This window comes from Callorhinchus milii, unplaced genomic scaffold (assembly GCF_018977255.1).
Source record: "Callorhinchus milii isolate IMCB2004 unplaced genomic scaffold, IMCB_Cmil_1.0 Scaffold17, whole genome shotgun sequence".
Taxonomy (NCBI): Eukaryota; Metazoa; Chordata; class Chondrichthyes; order Chimaeriformes; family Callorhinchidae; genus Callorhinchus; species Callorhinchus milii.
Genome location: NW_024704758.1, coordinates 746382 through 768516, shown reverse-complemented (window position 1 = coordinate 768516; position 22135 = coordinate 746382). Strand labels below are relative to the sequence as shown.

At 50.0% G+C, this 22135-nt stretch overlaps 1 protein-coding gene across 1 annotated transcript in view; it reads left to right on the top strand.

Annotated features, from left to right (window-relative positions):
* slc1a2b (solute carrier family 1 member 2b) overlaps positions 1 to 22135 on the top strand; it is a 53019-nt gene that overhangs the window by 101 nt on the left and 30783 nt on the right. The window lies entirely within an intron of this gene.

Genomic DNA, 22135 nt, shown 5'->3' with positions numbered 1-22135 from the left:
CTACTGGATTGCAAATTCTCTGTGTGTGGGTGTGGGGGTGTGTGGGGGTGTGGGGGTGTGTGGGGGTGGGTGTGTGGGTGGGTGGGTGGGGGGGTGTGGGGGGGCAGTTTGTGTGCGCGTGTCTCTGTCTCTCTCTTTGTGTGCGTGGATCTGTCAGTGTGTGTGTGTGTGGAGGGGAATGTCTGTCTGTCTGTCTGTCTGTCTGTCTCTGTTCTATCTGAGTGTCTGTGTGTGTGTGTCTGTGTCTCTCTCTCTGTCTGTGTCTATACGCGCGTGTCTGTGTGTCTATCAGTGTGTGGGGGCTGTGTGTGAGTGTTGGGGAGGGGGGGGTTTGGGGAGGAAATCTTCTGTGATATGAATACAGTCGGGATTGCTTGTTTGCTGGTCGCGGGGGTGAGATAGTGGGAGTTGCGGGCGGGGTGTGGGGTGTGGAGAGGGGCTGTGTGTGAGGGGCTGTGTGTGAGGGGTGTGGAGAGGGGCTGTGTGTGAGGGGCTGGGTGTGAGGGGCTGTGTATGTGAGGGGGTGTGTGTGAGGGGCTGTGTGTGAGGGGTGTGGAGAGGGGCTGTGTGTGAGGGGTGTGGAGTGGGGCTGTGTGTGAGGGGTTGTGTGTGAGGGGCTGTGTGTGAGGTGTGTGTAGAGGGCTGTGTGTGAGGTGTGTGTGAGGGCTGTGTGTGAGGGGTGTGGAGAGGGCTGTGTGTGAGGGGCTGTGTGTGAGGGCTGTGGAGAGGGGCTGTGTGTGAGGGGCTGTGTGTGAGGGGTGTGGAGAGGGGCTGTGTGTGAGGGGCTGTGTGTGAGGGGTGTGGAGAGGGGCTGTGTGTGAGGGGCTGTGTGTGAGGGGTGTGGAGAGGGGCTGTGTGTGAGGGGCTGTGTGTGAGGGGTGTGGAGAGGGGCTGTGTGTGAGGGGTGTGGAGAGGGGCTGTGTGTGAGGGGCTGTGTGTGAGGGGTGTGGAGAGGGGCTGTGTGTGAGGGGTGTGGAGAGGGGCTGTGTGTGAGGGGCTGTGTGTGAGGGGTGTGGGGAGGGGTTGTGTGTGAGGGGCTGTGTTTGAGGGGCTGTGTGTGAGGTGTGTGTGGGTGAAGGGTCAGAACGTGTGTGGGCGAGGAGTTGTGAGGGGTGACAGGGTGTGAGGGGGTGCGGGTGAGAGGGGTTGTGTGCGAGTGTGGGGGTGAGAGGGGGTGTGGGGGTGAGAGGGGGTGTACGGGTGAGAGGGAGTGTGGGTGAGAGGGGGTATGAGTGAGGGGTATGTTATTGGGGGGAGGGGTGTGTGGGTGATGGGGTGTGTGGGTGAGTGGGGGTGAGTGGGGGTGTGGGTGAGTGGGGGTGTGGGTGAGAGAGGGTATGAGTGAGGGGTATGTTATTGGGGTGAGGGGGGGTTAGGGTTTGGGGTACAATCTCAGTTTAATGTAAAGTTTGCTGAGCGCCTCACGGTGTGTGTGTGTGAGGCAACAGCACAGAGACACAGAGACCTTCATACAAAGAGATGCTACTGACTGTGGAGAGCCTGACCCCTGTGTGTGTGTGTGTGGGGGGGGGGGGGTCCCGGTGTGTCCAGTCTCTACACACACAGTGACCCCCACCCCCCCACTGCTGAACACAGGATTGTAGCCATTCAATAACAACTCATCCCGAGACTGTGTTACTGTAACTGCCTGTGTGTGTCAGTGTGTGTGTCAGTGTCCCCCCCCCCCCCCCCTGTCAGTGTGTGTCATTCTGTAAGTGTTAGTGTGCTCCCTCCCTGGGGCTCAGACACACACACACATAGACAGGCAAAGGGGTTATATATTAAAAAAAATCCTTGTATTTGATATAGCGCTTTTCACATCTTCGAGACGTTGCAAAGCGTTTCACAGGTTACACTGTAAAGTGAATTGTGTATTGCGGTCGTTATGTTGCTGTCAGTCACACTGCCTTTCACTGTGCGGTTGGTAACCGCTGAGTTCTGCATTTCTTTCTCTGCCTTTTCTCCTCCAAGACAGGTCCTTACTGTCAACTGCATCTCTGTGTGTGTGGGGGCGTGGGGTGGGGTGGGGGAGGGGACGGGGGGGCTGTGTGTAGGGGTACCAGCAGTTCGGGATTATAGGCGGCTAATGCTCAGACACTGTCTAATGTAGCCACGGAGAGAAAGGCTATCTCTAACATAGCCACAGGCTGTGCGAGCGAGGCTAGCCACTGTACCTGTCACTGGCTCGAATGTTAGCCACAACCCCCCTCAACATCCAGCTGTCTGCCCGCTCACTGCAGGGGAGGCAAGAACACGGCAATAGAGACAGTGAGCCAAGCAAAGGGCATCAGGACACTCGGGCAGGCAGGCAGACAAATATGCAGACAGACTGACAGACAGACAGGCAATGAGCAGAAGGGATAGAGCGCTGCTCCTGCAGTGAGACTGAGAGCAGAGAGAGAGAGGGAAGCAAAGAAAGACTGATAGGAATATTTGATTAATTAACTCATCTGAGCCCCCCCCATGGTGTGGCTGCTGCTGGTGGAAAAAGCACATTGAGGTTGAGGGGAGACAGAGCTGGAGTATGGATGGAGCTGGTTTGATTGACAGGTGCTGCCATTTGGTCACTCAATCCAGGACTGTTTGTGGGACGCTGCAGTGCACAATTGGCTGCCGCATTTTGCCCACAAAATATATACAATCAATTCACTTTGCGGTATATTCTGTGCAGCGCTTTGAGATGTCTCAAAGATGTGACAAACGTGCTGTATCAAAGGCAAAGATTATTATTGCCCAGAAACGTGACCCAGGTGTAGTGAACACCTAGACACCAGGGAACTGACTACACACTGTGCCAACGTGCTGCTCAATGGGAACCAGAGACCGGTTTACAAAGCAGAAATATGAAAAGATGGGAAAAGATCTCAGCAGTTTACCAGCTGAATGGAACTTGTCCGCTTTTTAGGAAGAATCCCTAAAAACGCGATAAGGTTACTTTGCCATTTAGTGAGATCTTTTATGAAGACGTCGACTTTGAGGCTGAGCGACATGTGAGAAGGGTGGTGCTCAGGCAGAGGTGGGGGTGTCCTGTTACACACCACAACAGTGGGCATTTATACATCACTTTTCACAGTTGAAAGGATGTCTGAAAGTGGACCGGAGATGGGCCCAATAGAGAGCGAGAACAGTGAGGAGGGAAACGAGAGATCTGAGCATTACAAAAGGCACAGGTCAAAGAGAGTTTGTTGGGAGGCTACAGATGGTTGCGTGGGTGTGAGGTAACAAGGCGCAGAGGGTTTAGAAGAGAGTTCCAGAGGCCTGGGATGTCCTCCCTCCGGGGAAGATTCTGGACACAAGTAATTTTTGTTGTTGAGGATGTGGGGAGTGTGGCTCAAGGAAGGGCCGGGTCTAGAGCAAAGGAAGTGAGGAGAGACCAATAATAATAATAATACTTGCATCTGATATAGCATGTTATCACTTTGTTGAGGCATCTCCAAGCTCTTCACAGAATAAATGTAAAATGGATTGACTGTATATTTTGTGGGCAAAATGCAGCAGCCAATTGAGCACAGCAGTGTCCCACAAACTGTCGTGGATTGAATGAACAAATTATTATTTTTTTAAAGAGCTTATTACCCCCAGAAAAGCGATCCGCCAATTGACTAACGACCGGGTTCCCACTTACTGCTAGGTGAACAGAGGTGTGTGGAGTAAGGAAACTTGCCTAATGCTTCACTGCCTAGAATCGAACCCAGGTCCACGTGCTTGCGAGGTGAGCACTCTAACCACTACGCTACAGGACTCCAATTTAGGAACAAATACAAGAGTACCCTGCTCCATGAACCATAGCCCCCCAGTGTAACACTATGTATCCTCTCCCTGTCTGTAAGTGTCTGTACACACTCCCCTGACCGTAACTCTCATGGAACCACAGATATTTACAGCGCAGCAGTCCATTTGGCCGATCATGTCTGTGCCTTGTTTTAATGTAGCCGACTCAATACTATGTACTCCCCACGATTGCAACACTCCTATCTTCTTATATTTCCTTTATATGTCTGCCCTCCAGTCCCTCCTGGGTCAGGTAAGTTTAAATTTATCCTAGTTTAGGGATGTTTACTTTCCCAGGGAAGGCACTGACTGTCCACACTTTTAATCTCAGGATTAGAAATAGTAAAGTTCCCTCTACACTGTCCTTCCCCACTCCCAGGTCAGTAATAGGGGCCGAATGGCCTACTCCTATGTCTTATGGTCTTATAACACAGGTTAGAGACAGAATAAAGCTCCCTCTACACTGTCCATCCACACTCCCACGTCAGGATTAGAGAAACAGTAAATCTCCCTGTACACCGTCCCTCCACAGTCCCAGGTCAGGTTTACCGACAGAGTAAAGCTCCCTTTACACTGTCTGTCCACACTCCCAGGTCAGGGTTAGAGACACAGTAAAGGTCCTCTTGTTTTACCCTGAACTTCAGAGCGATCAACACCTCCAGCAGTGTGACCCCTCCCCCCGTGGCTTTCCTCAGTGAGATTGACAAATTAGTGTTATTTGTGCTGGTTAAAAGACCTCTCAAATGGACACTCAGCCCCACCAGCTTCCAAACGAGCTGTGTTTTCTCTGAACCCACTTAACAACGTCCCTCACAGCCTGGGAGAAAGGAGCCTGTCCTTTCAGTGTACACTCACTTTGAACACTGCGTTCAGAGATGAAAGGACCTTGTTCTAACCCATTGAGCCACCCCCAGCCTCGGGTGATTAGGACATTAGCTCAGCCAGTGTAGATACAGCTTGAATCCTGCCGTGATTTACAGCGAGCCACACAGACAGACAGATCACAAGCAGTCACCAGAATTCTTTCCAATGGTTGTTGTTGTGTCCAGGAAGCGGTGCGGAGCAACGCATAGGAATTGCAGAACAAAGAGCACAACACTAAGGCAGGCTTGTGCAGTCTATTTCCCAGTCTTTTCACACAGCTCGGAGGCGCGGAGGAAGCCGAGAGCCATTCATCAGAGCGGACCTGATTAATGTACCTAACGTATCAATGGGGGGAGCCGATTATTCAAACGCCAACAGCTGATCTGAAACCCTTGTGAGGCCGCTTCACATCCACAACAGTAACCGCTGTGTGAACAAGCGAGCGGCAGACAGGTGCTGGGAAATGACCTTATAATGGGTTTCAAATAGGAACTCACCCAATTCCTGGCCATTAATAGGATCGAGGGCCTATTACGTAAGATAGTGAGAAAGAAACGCCTTTTTTTCTATAGCACCTCATGGCATCCAAACATCTCAAAAATATTACGGTCATTACTGTTAAGTGTAGTGACTGCTTTTCAAGGCAAATACAACAGCTTTTTGGCATGCTGAAAGTTCCCACAAACAGCCATGACATGAATGACTGATTAATCTGGAGGAGATTGATCAATTCGCTAGGGAGAAAAATAAAACTCCCTTCTCGTTTTGAAGAGCGCCACGAGATTCTTGATCATCCACCATAACACGCAGATCGGACCTCAATTTAATATCCCATCCAAAAAAGCAGCACCTGCGACAACGCAATATCCACCAGCACTGCAATAGAGCATCAGCCTGGACTATGAGGTCAAAGTCCTGATGTGGGGATATGTGCAGTCCTGCAGTGTATTGGACCTGAGCTTGCAGGGCAAGCGAGGGGATATGGGTTCGATTCCCAGGCACAGCAAAATGTTGGGCAAGTTTTCTTACTCCACACACCTCTGTTTACCTAGTAGTAAGTAGGATCTCGGTTGTTAGTCGATTGGCGGATCACTTTACTGGGGGTAATAATCCCTTCAGAATTAAAAAAGATAATAATTTGGTCACTCAATCCACTACTGTTTGTGGGACACTGGATTTCACCCACAAAATATAGTCAATTCACTTTACAGTGTATTACAGTGAGATGTTTTGAGAAGTCTCAACATGTGATAAGGAGATATATCAACGCAAGGATTATGAATATTATTATTTGCTTTCCCAATAAAGGTGTTGTTGTCAGCACCGCTAGGTCAGCTACAACGGATCAGAGTAAAGTTCTCTCTGCACTGTCTGTCCACACTCCAGGGTCAGCGCGTGTTTACAATAGGGTTTTATCTTTGTAACGATTAAAATGGATAAAATAAGTGTTCACTTAGAAAAATATAGGTTAATAAAAGACAGCCACCACGGATTTGGTAAAGGCAAATCATGTCTAACAAACCTGATAGTTTTTTGATGAAGTAACGTAGAGGGTGAGTGAAGGTAGTGCAGTTGATGTAGCTTATATGGATTTTCAAAAGGAGTTTGATAAGTGCCACATCAGAGACTTGTAAGCAAAATAGAAGCCCACGGTATTAAAGGGACAGTGGCAGCGGATGCAGAACTGGCTGGGACAGAAAGCAGAGAGTGGTGGTGAACGGTTGTTGTTCTGACTGGAGGGAAGTGTGCCTTCCAGGTGTCCCCCAGGGGGTCAGTATTGGGAACACTGCTGTTTTTGATCTGTGTAAATGACCTGGACTTGGGCAGGGCAGATGATATTAAGCTAGGAAAAGTAGTAAACAGTGAGAAGGATAGTAGCAGACTGCAAATGGACATAGACAGACTGGTAAAATGGGCAGACACATGGCAGATGAAATTTAATATGGAGAAATGCGAAGTTATGCATTTTGGGAGGAAGAATGAGGAGAGGCGATATAAGCTGATGGTACAATCTTAAAGCGGGTGAACAGAGAAACCCAGGAATTTATATAAATAAATCTTTGAAGGTGGCCGGACAGGTAGATAAAGCTCTTAAAAAAGCTTATGGGATACTGGGCTTTATAAATAGGGCATAGAATACAAAAGTCAGGAAGTTATGATGAACCTTTATAAAACACTGGTTAGGCCTCAGCAAGAGACTATGTCCAGTTCTGGGCCCCACACTTTAGGAAGGATGTCAAGGCATTGGAGAGGGTGCAAAGGAGATTTCCCAGGATGGTACCAGGAATGAGGGACTTCAGTTATCAGGAGAGGTAGAGAAGTGAGGATTATTCTCCTTGGAGCAGAGAAGATTAAGAGGAGACTTAACAGAAGTTTTCAAAATTCTGAGGGGACTCAATAGGGTGAACAAGGAGAAACTATTTCAACTGGCAGGTAACCCGAGGACACCGATATAAAATAGTTGTTAAAAGAAACAGAGGGGAGGGGAGGAGAAATTTTTTCACACCACGAGTTGTTGGGATCTGGAATGCATTGCTTGAAAGGGTGGTGGAAGCCAATTCAATAACAACTTTTAAGAGAGAAGTAGATACTTATTTGGGCAGACAAGTTTACAGGGCTATGGGGAGAGAGCGGGGGAGTGGGGTTGATTTGAATAGCTCTTTTCAAAGAGCCGGCAAAGACACGATGGGCCAAATGGCCTCCTTCTGTGCTGCATAATTCTATGATTGTATGAAATATCTCCAGTGGAAACTGGCAGCGGTTGGGTGGCAACTTGGAGTCCTGTAGCTTAGTGGATAGAGCACTCGCCTCGCAAACAAGATGATCTGGGTTCAATTCCCGGGCAGGGCAAAACGTTGGCCAAGTTTCCTTACCCCACACACCTCTGTTTGCCTAGCAGTAAGTAGGAATGTGGTTGTTAGTTGATTGGTGGATCGCTTTCTGGGGATAATAAGACTTGGTCACTCAATCCACGACTGTCTGTGGGACATTGCTGTGCGCCCACAAAATACACAGTCAATTCCTTTTACAGTGTATTCTGTGAAGGGATTTGAGACGTCCTGAAGATGCTATATCAAATGCAAGGATTATTATTATTAATAATGTCCTGGTCTTGTTTGGCATGTGAACTCTCCATCTCACAGTTTGCAGATCAACCAAGTGCAAATATAATGCAAGTGTTGAAGATGGGGCTTAATGCTGGGCTGAGGGATGAGGAGTCCACAGGAGCTGAGTGAGTTATAGACAGGAAGGTGGTGGCGATACTCTCACATATTTCATGCTGAGGTGCGTGGCCCATCGGGAGTTGGCAGAGAGTTCCTTGTACCTAATATCCACCTAGTGATGCCTGCCTGGAGAGAGAGAGCGGACTCCATTCCAACAATCCATCTCTGGGATTTCCACGTGTAGATGGGAGGCCTGGAAATCGCAGCTTGGTTTGGCTACAGTTAAGCACGCGTCAGACCCGGCTGGCCACAAAAAAAGGTCTCTGTGGGGGGGTTGAGTGGATTTGATGGGCTTCGCCTGTCTGACTGGAGGGGAAATGGAGATGGGGCAGCCCAGATATCAGCCTTCACTGAGAGCAAGACTGGGAGCAGCAGGTACTGTGACGATGTCAAGCCAAGTGAGAGGCATCTGCAGGGCATTAAACTCAGTCAAAACAAACCTGTTACAGACCACTGGTGGATCCACATCTGGAATCGTATTGGCAGCTTTAGGTATCCTCCCCAGTGAGACATTATACAGTAGCGAAAGAGATGAGGATGACAGTGACAGAGAGAGCAATGCCAGTTAAGCGAGGGGCGGGTGACAGAGAACCAGGATGGGCGAGAGAGAGATCAAGGATGGGAGAGAGCCAGGGGGTGAGTGAGGGGGATGGGGGAGTGGTGTTAGAGGCTGGGGAGTGAGACAGGCTTGGGAGAGAATAAGAGAGAGCCAGTGATAGCAGTGAGAGAGAGAGGGAGAGAAGAGAGAGAGGAGAGAGAGGGAGACAGGGAAGAGAGTGAGAGAGAGAGAGAACGCGATGGCAGTGAGTGAGGGAAGAGAGCCAGGGACACACATTTTGGAAAGGAATCGGAAGTGTTGGAGAGTGTTCAGAGAAGAGCAGGCAGGATGATTCTCAATGTGAGAAGTTGGCATCCTTTGGGCATGTTCTCACTGCGGAAAGAGAGGTTTGCGAGAGAACACAGAGGCTTTTCTGGTGCTGAAGGGCATGGCTAATGGGATGCAAGTGGACTATTTAACTTTAATTGCGGTCACACAACGAGGCAGCATGAGCAGAGAAGTTGGCAGTTGTCCTGACGGTCTTGGAGATGGGAAGAACTGTTTTTCCCACGGGAGCGCTGGATGTGAGGGGCTGAAACCTAACAAAAGCCCTCGCCGCTGATTGAATTAATACTTTTGAGTGGAGCCTGGCTGAGAATCTGTTTGACACGAGGGGTTCCTGAGGTTCAAGAGGAGAAGGGTTCGGGCACATCACCAAATAGACCAGGGAACGTGATGTGCTCGGATTGGCACATCCGCTAGCTCTGCTCAGCCCGCCCCGGCAGGGAGGGGAGATCGGCCGGGGATTTGGAAAGGGCGGAAGTTCTCCACAAACCTCTGACTGTAACTCTCCCACTTCCCCCAGGAGGTGACTGCACTAACACCCCATGCATCTCTTTCCATTTGTGGAGTCCTGTAGCTCAGTGTTTAGAGCACTCGCCTCGCAAGCGAGAGGACTCGGGTTCAATTCCCGGGCACGGAAAAACGTTGGACAGCTTTCCTTACTCCACACGCCTCTGTTAACCTAACAGTAAGTAGGAACCCGGACATTAGTTGATTAGCGGATCGCTTTACTGGATAATAATCCCATCAGAATTAAAAAAAAATAATAATTTGGTCACTCAATCCACCACTGTTTGTGGGACACTGCTATGCGCAATTGGTTGCCGTGTTTTGCCAACAAAATATAGTCAATTCACTTTACAGTATATTCTGTGAGATGTTTTGAGAAGTCTCAACATGTGATTAGGAGATATTTCAATGCAAGGATTATGATTATTATTATTTGCTTTTCCAACAAAGGTGTTGACGTCAGCACCGTTAGATCAGCTACAACGGGTCAGAGTAAAGTTCTCTGCACTGTCTGTCCACACTCCAGGGTCAGCGCCTGTTTACATAGGCTTTTATCTTTGTAAATATCTCCAGGTATCAATATGGAGTCCTGTAGTGTAGTGGTTAGAGCACTCGTTTCGCAAACAAGAGGACCTGGTTTCGATTCCCAGGCAGGGCAAAACGTTGGGCAAGTTTTCTTGGGCAAGTTTCCTTAATCCACACACCTCTGTTTACCTAGCAGTAAGTAGGAACCTGGGTTTTAGTCGATCAACACAATATAGACTCTTCGTTTTACAGTCTACACTGTGAAGTGCTTTGAGACATCTCAAAGACGTGATAAGGCACTATATCAAATGCAAGCATTATTATTATATCAAGTGGTGTCCTGTAGCTCAGTGGTTAGAACACTCGCCTTGCAAGTGAGACACCTGGGTTCAATTCCAGACAGGGCGAAACCTTGGGCAACTTTCCTTACTCCACACACCTAATAATAATCCGTCCAAAACAAACAGTAACAAATTGGTCATTTTCAATCCACGGCTGTTTGTGGGACACTTCTGTGCGCAATTGGCTGCCGCGTTTCGCCCACAAATATACAGTCAATTCATTTTACAGTCTATTTTGTGAAGCGCTTTGAGACGTCGAGAAGACGTGAAAAGCACTATATTAAATGCAAGGATTATTATATTATAAATGCAAGAATTATCATGATTATTATCAATATCATTGTTATTATTTATCATTATTTATTATTATTAGAGCGCTGGTTCTCATCTCAGGTCCCATCATCCTGGGAAGTGCTGTCCGGTCTCACCGTGGACAGCCTGCAGCTGTGAGGCATAAAATACGCCAACTAAAGGTTCCCTGAGTGACTGTGTCTCTTACTCTCACCCCGTCACATGCACCAGCCACACGCTGACAATCAGCGAATGCAATACTTTCAACATCATAATAATAATCCTTGCAATTGACACAGCGCCTTATCACGTCTTTGAAATGTCTCAAAGCGCTTCACAGAATATTCTGTGAAGGGGATTGACTGTGTGTTTTGTGGGCGAAACACGGCAGACAATTGCGCACAGCAGTGTAGATTGAGAGAACATATTTTTTTTGTAGGGATTATTACCCCCGGAAAGCAATTCCCTAATTAATTAACAACAGGGTTGCTACTTACTGCTAAACAGCGGTGAGTAGAGTAAGGAAACTTGCCTATACTTTCGCCCTGCCCGGGAATCAAACCCGGGTCCTCTCGCTTGCGAGGCGAATACAGTCACTCAACTTTACGCTGTATCCTATGAGGAAGTGTAAGGATTATTATTTTTCATTGTCACTTGACATTGGGAGGATATCTCAAAGCACTTCATGGGAGACACTATAGTGACTGTGTTTTATAGGTGGACATGGAGCTGATTTGAACCCATCAATGTCCCACAAACAGCTATGAAGTCAGTGACCAATTTTTATCTGGAAGATTGTCAGCCAGGTCACTGGGAGAGATTTGGTGTGGCTTGTGAGTGTGAGGGCCTCATTTTGTGCGTGTCTGTGTGTGTGAGCACTGCGCTGTGTGTATATGTGCTTGGGTGTGCACACTGCGCTATGTGTGTGTGTGTGACAGCACTGCGCTGTGTGTGTGAGCACTACGGTGTACGTGTGTGTGTGTGAACGCTGTGTGTGAGCATTGCACTGTGTGTGTGAGCATTGCACTGTGTGTGTGAGCATTGCGATATGTGTGTGTATGTGAACACTGTGCTGTGTGTGTATGTGAGCACTGTGCTGTGTGAGTAGTGTGCTGTGTGGGTATGTATGTGAGTGCTGTGTGTGTGTGTGAGCACTGCGCCGTGTGTGTATATGTGAGCACTGCTGTGTGTGTATGTGTGAGCACTGCGCTGTGTGTATGTGTGAGCACTGCGCTGTGTGTGTATATGTGAGCACTGCTGTGTGTGTATGTGTGAGCACTGCGCTGTGTGTATGTGTGAGCACTGCGCTGTGTGTATGTGTGAGCACTGCGCTGTGTGTGTGTGAGCACTGCGCTGTGTGTATGTGTGAGCAATGCACTGTGTGTATGTGAGCACTGCGCTGTGTGTATGTGTGAGCACTGCGCTGTGTGTGTGTGTGAGCACTGCGCTGTGTGTGTGTGTGAGCACTGCGCTGTGTGTATGTGAGCACGGCGCTGTGTGTATGTGTGAGCACTGCGCTGTGTGTATGTGTGAGCACTGCGCTGTGTGTATGTGTGAGCACTGCGCTGTGTGTATGTGTGAGCACTGCGCTGTGTGTATGTGTGAGCACTGCGCTGTGTGTATGTGAGCACTGCGCTGTGTGTGTGTGTGAGCACGGCGCTGTGTGTGTGTGTGAGCACGGCGCTGTGTGTGTGTGTGAGCACGGCGCTGTGTGTGTGTGTGAGCACGGCGCTGTGTGTGTGTGTGAGCACGGCGCTGTGTGTATGTGTGAGCACTGCGCTGTGTGTATGTGTGAGCACTGCGCTGTGTGTATGTGTGAGCACTGCGCTGTGTGTATGTGTGAGCACTGCTCTGTGTGTATGTGAACACTGCACTGTGTGTGTAAGCACTGTGTGTCTGCGAGCGCACTCCCTCGCTGGAGACAATCTCACATTCATCATCTTAAGACATGGTTAGAGCACTCGCTTTGCAAGTGAGAGACCTGAGTTCAATTCCAGGCAGAGGGCGAAACCTTGGGCAAGTTTCCTTACTCCACACAGAGCCTAATAATAATCCCTCCAAAACCTAAAAAAACCAATAATAAATTGGTCATTTTCAATCTACGACTGTTGGTGGGACATTGCTGTGCGCAATTGGCTGCCGCGTTCGCCCACAAATATACAGCAATTCACTTTAGTGTGTTCCGTGAAGCGCTTTAGGATGTCCTCCCAACGTGAAAAGCGCTATATCAAATGCAAGGATTATTATTATTTGGTCACGTTTTCTCTCCCACCTCCTCACCCCCCCCCCCCCCCCCACCCGCCCCCACTTGTGAAGCACCCCTGACATAAAAGCTGCTGTGTAAATGGAAATTGCTGTGATTGTCAGTGCTGTGACTGTAACACTCCCCTGGCCCCAGCCTGATCCCAGGCGCTGAGGTTTGGAGGCTGGGGCTGGAGGTTGGGAAGGTGCTGGGACTTTCCACACTGTGTCTGTAACCTCACACTGTGTCAGTGCTCCCGAGAGTGTGGATTGCTGTGTGACTGACATGGGGGGTGGGGGGGCGCTGGCGCTCATGGCTTGGGGCTGTGGCTGGGGTCTGTGTCTGGGGGCTGTGGGTTGGTGCTATGTGCTGAGATTTGAGGGGTTTGCTGGGGCCCTGGGTGCTGGAGATTGAGGCGGGGGCTGTGATATTGGGCAGAGTGGAGTCCTATAGCTCAGTGGTTAGAGCTTGCTTTGCAGAGAGAACTTGAATTTCCAGCATTGCGAAATGTTGGGCAAGTTCCTTATTCCACACACACGCCTCTGTTTACCAAGCAGTAAGTAGGAACCCCATGGTTAGTCGATTGGCAGATCTTTTATTCCGGGAATAATAATCCCTTAAAAAAAATTTAGTAGCTCAATCCACGATTGTTTGTGGGACACTGCTGTGTCACAATTGGCTGCCACATTTCACCCACAAAATACACAGTCATATCCTGTGAAGTGCTTTGAGACGTCTCGAAGACGTGACAAGGCGCTGTATCAAATGCAAGGATTATTATGAGGATTATTATTGGGCAGAGTGCTCAGTTGGAGGCCTCCAAACCTCATCTGTCCGAGCCGGAGCCCTTGGCAGAGAAATCAAACACCAATCCATCCCTAAGCCGATCAGACCTTTGAGCTCGGCGCCTCTCACACTGACTCCTTGCACATATGTGGCTGATTTTGTGCAGTGTTCTTGCAGGCGCCTCTGTGTGTTTGTTGGGCAGGGGATTAGATAAGGAGATTTTGCGCTATTAAAACATAAATCTCTGAAAAGCTCAGGAGAGCTCAACTTGCTCTCGGACGGTCTCTCGGATTAGCTCCGCTTAGCATTAAAAAGTTTACTAAAAATAAATGTAACATGCTTAATCCATAGAGCTGCACCAGTCCTGTGCCCTGGGGGTCACTCATTGTGCTTCAGACAAAATTAATGTCTTTAAATTTATTTCTCAACAGAAGCTTTCTGGTAATCGTTGCAATGTTACAGCTATAAGAGCAGACAGTCAGCCCTGCCAGTCTATGCCGGTGCTTTAAGGACTCTTGTAGTTTAGTGCTTAGCGTGCCCGCCTCACAAGCAAACAAGAGACCTGGGTTTGATTCCCTGGCAGGTTGGAACAAATCCTTAGGCAAGTTTGTTTACTCTGCCCATGCTCCTCTGTTTGCCCCGCAGTAAGTAGGAACATGGTTGTTCGTCGATTGGCGGATCGCTTTCCAGGGGTAATAATCACTTAAAAAAAATGAATTAAAATAATAATAATTCGGTCACTCAATCCACGACTGTTTGTGGGACGCATAATTGACTGTCACGTTTCGCCCACAAAATACACAGTCAATTCACTTTACAGTATATTCTGTGAATAAAGTGATATGTGCCGTTTCCCCACCCCGGGCCCTGGGCCCCCACTCTCCACCCCCACTTTATCCACACAGTTGTTACCTCCCACCTCGACTACTCTAATGCCCTCCTCACTGGTCTCCATAGCTCAGTTACCCACAAACTACAAATGATTCAGAACTCATGTTCTCACCCATACTAATAATCTCTGTACAACCATCACACAGTTCTTGCCAGGCTCCACTGGCTCCCCGTCATATAGAATGGATCAATTTCAAGATCCTCTCACTTGTCTACTAATGCCTTCATGCCCTGGCACCCCCCCAGCTTTCTGACCTACTTTTTCCCGACTTCGCTGCCTCTGCTCAGCTGGCTCTGGCCTTCTGCTTGTCCCTCATTCCCCCCCCCACTCCACAATCGGGGGTCGCACTTTCAGCCACTACTGAAGGTTTGGATCTCCCCCAATCCCTCTATCTTGCCCCCTTTTTCCCCACACGACTGAAGACCTTCCTCTTCGACCATGCTTGCGGTCACTTTCTCCCCCCCCCCACTACTGTTAAGCGTTCTGAGACGCTGCCCCGTGTGAAGAGCACTATATAAATGCAAAAAACCCGGTTGTTAGTCGATTGGCGTATTGCTTTCCAGGGAATTGGCAAGGATTATTATTATTATAGATCAGTGCCTATGGGGGCCCCTCAGTAAGGGGGAGGGTGGGCGGGGGGGTTGTCATCAGACTTTCTCATCCTGTTGATTCCTGTAGCTCGGTGGTTAGAGTCTGTGTGTGGGAATAGACTGGGACCAGAAACTCCATTCCCACGGTGGTCCAAGAGGAAGCCCCCGCTCCGCCTGCACCTGGATTAATCTTGGAGTGAAAGGGAAATGGATTTGTGCAGCAGCCAGCTGTTCTCAGATTAGATGGCCTCTCTGTGCCGGTCACGCTCCCAGCTCATCCCAGACAGCTGGTCACCCGCTGCCGTCAGTATGATTTTCTCTGTTCCTGAGTCTCCTCTGATGTGTGAGTTGACGGAAAGAGCTGACCACAGATTAGCTGCAGGTCTCTGCCCCAACTGTAGATGTCTTCAAGACTGAGATGGACAGATAATAATAATAATAATCCTTGCATTTGATATAGCACTTTATTACGTCTTGGATATATATAGCGCTCTCCACGCCGGACGGCGTCTCAGAGCACTTTACAGTAACGGATCCTGGCGCCAAGCCAGGGGGAGGAAGGTAACCAAAGGCACGCTCGAAAAGAAAGGTCTTCAGCCGTGACCTGAAAATAGGAAGAGAGGGGGCGAATTGAAGGGAGTGAGGGAGGGAGTTCCAGAGCCTCGGGGTGTAGTGGCTGAAGGCACAGCCCCCGAGGGTGGAGCGGAGGACTCGGGGGATGAGAAGGAGGCCAGACCCGGAGGAACGGAGGCAATGGGAACTGTTTTGAGGAGAGAGGAGGTCAGAGAGGTCGGGGGGTGCAGAGAAATGCAGGGACTTGAATGCAAGGGTGAGAATCTTGAAGATCCTCTCTGGGACAGGCAGCCGGTGTAGTCTGGCCAGGACTGGGGTGATCAGGGAGCGGAGTTTGGTGCGGGTGAGAATGCAGCGGCAGAGTTTTGAATGATGTGGATGTTATGGATGGTAGTGGATGGGAGACCGGCGAGGAGGGCGTTAGAGTAGTCCAGCCGGGAGGTGACAAAGGCATGGACCAGGGTTTCAGCGGCTTTTGGAGTGAGGTATTGGTGGAGACAGCGACAAAGGTGAAAGAAAGCGGTGCTGGTGAGGGACCGGATATGGGGGAGGAAGGATAATTGGCGGTCGAACCTACGGTTGCGTACGGGTTTGGAGAGTTTCAGGGGGAGGTCGGGTAGGTGGAGGAGGTGAGAGCCATGAGATTTTAGACGTTGACGAGAGTATGGCTTCCGTCTTGTCAACGTTCAGCTGAAGGAAATTCGCGCTCATCCAGCCCCTGAGATCTGACAGGCAGCTGACAGAACATCAGGGGACTGAGGGTCACAAAGAGAGGTGGAAAAATAGAGTTGGGTGTCGTCTGCATACATGTGGAAGTGTACCGCATGTCTGCGGATGACATCCCCAAGAGGGAGCATGTAGATCAGAAAGAGGAGGGGGCCAAGGATGGATCCTTGAGGTACCCCACAGGTGACCGGGTGAGAGCGGGAGGAGAAGCCGTTTGTGCAGATGTACTGCTGGCGGTTTGTGAGGTAGGACTCGAACCAGTGCAGTCGCACTGAGGTGGATGACGGAGGAAAGGCAATGGAGGAGGATGGCGTGATGGACTGTGTCGAACGCGGCGGAGAGGTTCAGGAGGACAAGGAGGCAGAGGGAGCCCTGGTCACAGATAGCGAGGATGTCGTTTGTGACTTTCACAAGCGCAGTCTCTGTACTGTGGGCGGAAACCGGACTGGAGGGGTTCGAAGAGGGAGTGGGAGGAAAGGTGTGTGCGGAGTTGGTTGGCAACAACGCGTTCCAGAACTTTTGCAAGGAAGGGCAGGTTAGAAGTAGGATGGTAGTGGCTGGAGTTTGAGGGATCTGGGGAGGGTTTTTTGAGGAGGGGGGTGATGACAGCAGTTTTGAGGGGGCAGGGACTGATCTGGAGGAGAGGGACTGGTTGATGACATCAGCCAGTAGTGGGCAGAGTGGGGGAGCTGTGTGACCAGTAAGTTCATGGGGAGGGGGTCGAGGCAGCAGGTGGTGGGTTTCATGGAGGTGATGGTGGGTGAGAGGAGGGAGAGATGGGGAGGAACGAATGTAGGATGGGGGTAGTGGTAGGAGCAGATGATGGGGAGGGTGAGGGGGACAGCGAGGGCGTGACGGTCGGTGACAAGGGGCAGGTGGATGAGGCTGCCTGGTGGATGTTAAGTATTTTAGATGAAAAGAAGTCCATGACCTCCTCGCACTTGGCATTTGATATGAAGATTGAGGAGGCCTGAGGGGGGTACGGAGGAGGTAGTGGGTGGTGGAAAAAATGATTTTAGGGTTGTGTTTAGCCTCCAGGATGATATTGGAGTAGAAGCCGTTTTTGCGCGTGTCAAAGAACGGTGGTAGCTGAGGAGATGCTCGAGCCACAGTTGGGGGTGGACTGTCAGGCCAGTTTTCCGCCATCTGCGCTTGAGCAGCCGGGTTTGGATTTTTAGGCGGCGGAGATGGTTTATTGTACCAGGGGGATCGGGTGGGTTTGGAGATGGTCCTGGATTTCAGGGGGACGAGGGAGTTGAAGGTGGAGGAGAGGCGATCATAGAGCAGCTGGACGGCTGCTTCAGGATCTCCGCGAGTGGAAGGCCAGAGGGATAGGATGTTTGATGATGTGAGGGCCTTTGTGAGGGCCTCAGGAGGTAGCCTTTTCCAATGGCAGTAGAGGATGGTTAAGGGCTTGGTGGAGGAGAGAGGGATGTGAGAGGAGAAGAAGTTGAGGAAGTGGTTTGAGATGGCCTTGTCCACTATGCTGAGGTCAGAAATGTCAAGGTCGTGGGTGATAAAGATGTCAAGGGCATGACCACAGTTGTGGGTGGGTGAATTTATATGAAGGGTGAGGTTTAGGGAGGAGAGGTTTAGGCAATGAAGTTGGCAGAAGTAGTGCAAGGGGAGTTTAGGTGGAGGTTGAAATCTCCAATTATGAGCAGGCGCTCGGAGCAGAAGGACAGGGAAGAGAGGAGAGTAGAGATGATTGTGTGGAAGGAGCCGGGGGGCTTAGGGGGCGGTAGACAAGGAGATTTTCAATGGGAGAGAAGGGTGGAAGAGGTGCTTGAAGGAGGGGAAGCAGCCAGAGGAGTAGGGGGTGAGACCGAGGGAAGCTTTGGAAATGAAGGCCACCCCACTGCCACGCTGATATGGACAGGGGATATGGTGGAAGGTGTAGCCTGGAGGGGAGGCTCCCACTAGGGGACGGGGTCATAGGGGGAAAACCAGGTTTCGGTGAGCCTAAGAATGAGTGAGCTCGTCCACGATGAGGTCGTGGATGGTGAGGGCTTTATTTGAGAGGGAACGGACGTTTTGGAGGGAAATGTGGGTGGATTTGCAGGAGGGTGGAAAGGGAGGAGAGAGTGATGCGGAGAGGATTTGGGGATGTACAGGAGAGAGGGTTGTGGAGAGTGGTATGAGTGGAGAGTTGGGGAGGGTATGTATGAGGGAGGGGGGAGTTGGGTTTGCCTTAAGGAGGCGGTTTGAGCGGAGGGAGTGAGTGATGGGACACTTGAAGTCGCTGCTCTGGGACAGCCATTGCCGGGAGCCACGATGGGCCGGGCGGAGGATGCCCAGGCTGGAGCAGAGGGAAGTGGTGATGGGGTCGAGGAGAGAGAGAGAGAAGGTGGGGAGGGCGGTGGGAGAGAATGACAGAGGGGGAGTAGCGGATAGAGGGGGGTGGGTGGAGAGACATAGAGGGGGAGGTGGGAGAAGAGGCATTTGGAGTGGAGGGGGAGGGGGAGGCTCGGGTCGGGGCGGCAGCCAAAACGTGCATCCACAGACCGGGAGCGAGCGATCAGCGAGTCAGCATCAGCCCTCAGGCTCAGCCTCCCAGGTCATGGCCAGGATGGCAGTGCCAGCGGCTGCCAGGACATTGTTGTTGTTGCTTTTTTTTATTTATAACGTCACTTTGTGAATCGCACCGCCACGTCACTTCCTCCCCCCCACACCCCACGCTCTCCCCCCGCCATACGCTCTCCCCCCCCCCGCCCCGCGCTCTCCCCCCACCCCGCTCTCTTCCCCCCACCCCGCGCTCTCCCCCCGCCCCACGCTCTTCTGCCTTTGCTCCCAATATTATTTTTTAAATAAATTTGAAGAAATTATTACCCCAGAAAAGTGATCGCCAATCAACTAACAACCAGGTTCCTACTTACTGCTAAATAAACAGGTGTGTGGAGTAAAGAAACTTGCCCAACATTTCGCCCGAGACATTTGTTAGGTCAGGGTATTAAGGGTATTCAGAGTCCTGTAGCTCAGTGGTTAGAGCACTCGCTTTGCAAGTGAGAGACCTGAGTTCAATTCCAGGCAGAGGGCAAAACCTTGGGCAAGTTTCCTTACTCCACACAGAGCCTAATAATAATCCCTCCAAAACCAAAAACAATAATAAATTGGTCATTTTCAATCTACGACTGTTTGTGGGACATTGCTGTGCGCAATTGGCTGCCGCGTTCGCCCATAAATATACAGTCAATTCACTTTACAGTGTGTTCTGTGAAGCGCTTTGGGACGTCCTCCCGACATGAAAAGCGCTATATCAAATGCAAGGATTATTATTATTATTATAAGGTTTTTGGGGCAAGAGTGGGTAATTGGGGTTGAGGTGCAGATGAGCCATGACTTTATAGAATGGCTGGACAAGCTCAAGGGGCTGAATGATCTCCTCCTGTCACCAGGTTCCTATATATAAGTGGAAGCGATTTTGCTGTTTCAATTTATCCCATTTGCACTGGTTGATTGTGGGTGGGGGGGTTCTGTGTGTGGGGGGTGGATGTGGTGTGTGTGTGGGGGGGGATGTGTGTGTGTGGGGATGTGTGTGTGTGTGTGTGTGTGGGAGGGATGTGTTTGTGTGTGGGGGGTGGGTGTGTGTGGGTGTGTGTGTGTGTGGGATGTGTGTGGGGGGGGAATGTGTGTGTGTGTGGGGTAGGGGGATTTGTGTGTGCTTGTGTGTGGAGATGTGTGTGTGTGTGGGGGGATGTGTGGGGGGGATGTGTGTTTGTGTGGCGATGTATGGGGGGGCGGATATGTGTGTGTGTGTCAGAATATGTGTGTGCGTACGGATATGTGTGTATGTGAGGCTGTTTATTTGTGTGTGTGGGGGGAATAATAATAATAATCCTTGCATTTGATGTAGCGCTTTTCACGTCTCCGAGACGTCTCAAAGCGCTTCACAGAATAGACTATAAAGTGAATTGACTGTGTACTTGTGGGCGAAACGCGGCAGCCAATTGCGCACAGCAATGTCCCACAAACAGCCGTGGATTGAAATTACCAATTTTTTTTTTTTTGAGGGATTATTATCAGGCGTGTGAGGATGTGTGTGTGTGAGGATGTGTGTGTGTGAGGATGTGTGTGTGTGAGGGTGTATGTGTGTGAGGATGTGTGAGGGTGTGTGTGAGGATGTGTGTGTGTGAGGATGTGTGAGGATGTGTGTTTGTGTGAGGATGTGTGTATGTGTGTGTGAGGATGTGTGTGTGTGTGAGGATGTGAGGATATGTGTGTGTGAAGATATATGTGTGTGTGTGAGGATGTGTGTGTGTGTGTGTGTGTGTGTGTGGTGAAGATATGTGTGTGTGTGGTGAGATGCAGGGCGTGCCGCAAATTAGCTGAGTAATGTCGAGTTTGTTCTTGATAATCTGAGATTTGGCAGAGATAGCGAGATGCGTTGAGCGAGTGAAATCCCACACCCTCTGGCATCCCGCAGTAGTTAGCTCATTCGCCTTGCAAGCAAAGGTAAAGTCGTTCACTCACTTCGTGGCTATTTGCTTAGATGTTGCTGTGTGCAAATTGGCTGCCGCGTTTGGCTTCAAAGTACACGGTCACTACATTTTGCTGTAAATCCCGTGAAGTGTGTTGTGACATCTCGACGAGGCGGTAAAGCTCTGTATCAAATGTATTATTATATTATTGTGTTGTAATCCAAAAATGATTGAGGGGATGGAGGGACTGGACTACAAGAAGCAATTAGATAAACTGGGTATGTTCATACCTGAGAAGAGAATGTTGAGCGGAGGGAACGGGTGGGTTGGTAGGGGGTTAGGAGGTCACAGAGGTACGGTGGGGCGAGACCATTGAGGGCTTTATAGGTGAGGACCAGGATCTTGAACTGGATCCTCTGCAGGATAGGGAGCCAATGGAATCGGGCGAGAGTGGGGGAGATGGGGTCACAGAATTTGGTGCGGGAGAGGACGCGGGCTGCTGAGTTCTGGATTATCTGCAGCCTGTGGAGGGAGGAGTTGGGGAGGCCGACAAGCAGGGAGTTTGCATATCATAGAATCATAGAATTGTACAGCACAAAAAGAGGCCATTCGGCCCATCGAGTCTGTGCTGGCTCTTTGAAAGAGCAATATAATGTCAATCCCACTCCCCAGCCCTTTCCCCATAAACCTGCAGAGTCGTCCTCCTCAAATACCCGTCCACCGCATTTTTGAAGTAGTTATCGAATCGGCCTCCACCACCGTTTCAGGCAATGTGTTCCAGATTCGAACAACTCGCTGCTTCTTTTAGAGACTATTTTGAATCAATGACCTCCAGTCACCGACACACCCACCAGTGGAAACAGTTTTTCCCTTTCTAACCTATCAAATCCCCTCATGATTTTGAAGACCTCTATCAGGTCCTCGTAACCTTCTCTGCTCCAATGAGAATAATCCCGGCCTCTCCAGTCTTTCTCATCATCAAGGTCCCTCATTCCTGGTCCCATTCTCGTAAATCTCCTCTGCACCCTTTCCAATGCCTTAACATCCTTCCTATAGTGTGGGGCCCAGAACTGGGCGCAGTATTCTAACTGAGGCCTAACCAGTGTTTTATATGGGTTAATCATAACCTCTTGACTCTTGTACTCTATGCCCCTATTTATAAAGCCTGGTATCCCATATGCTCTTTTTACCGCTTTATCTACCTGTCCTGCCACCTTCAAGGATTTACTTTCCTGCCCCCCCCCCAGGTCTCTCTGTTCTGTCACCCCCCTTAAGATTGTATTACCGCCTATATTGCTCCCCTCATTCTTTCTACCAAAATGCATAACCTCACATTTCTCCACATTGAAACTCCTCTGCCATGTGTCGCCCATTTTACCATTCTGTCTATGTCTTCCTGCAGTCGGCTCTATCCTTCTCACTGGTTACCACCCTACCTAACTTTGTGTCGTCTGAAAACTTGGAAATGGTACTTGCTATACCCAAGTCCAGATCATTTATGT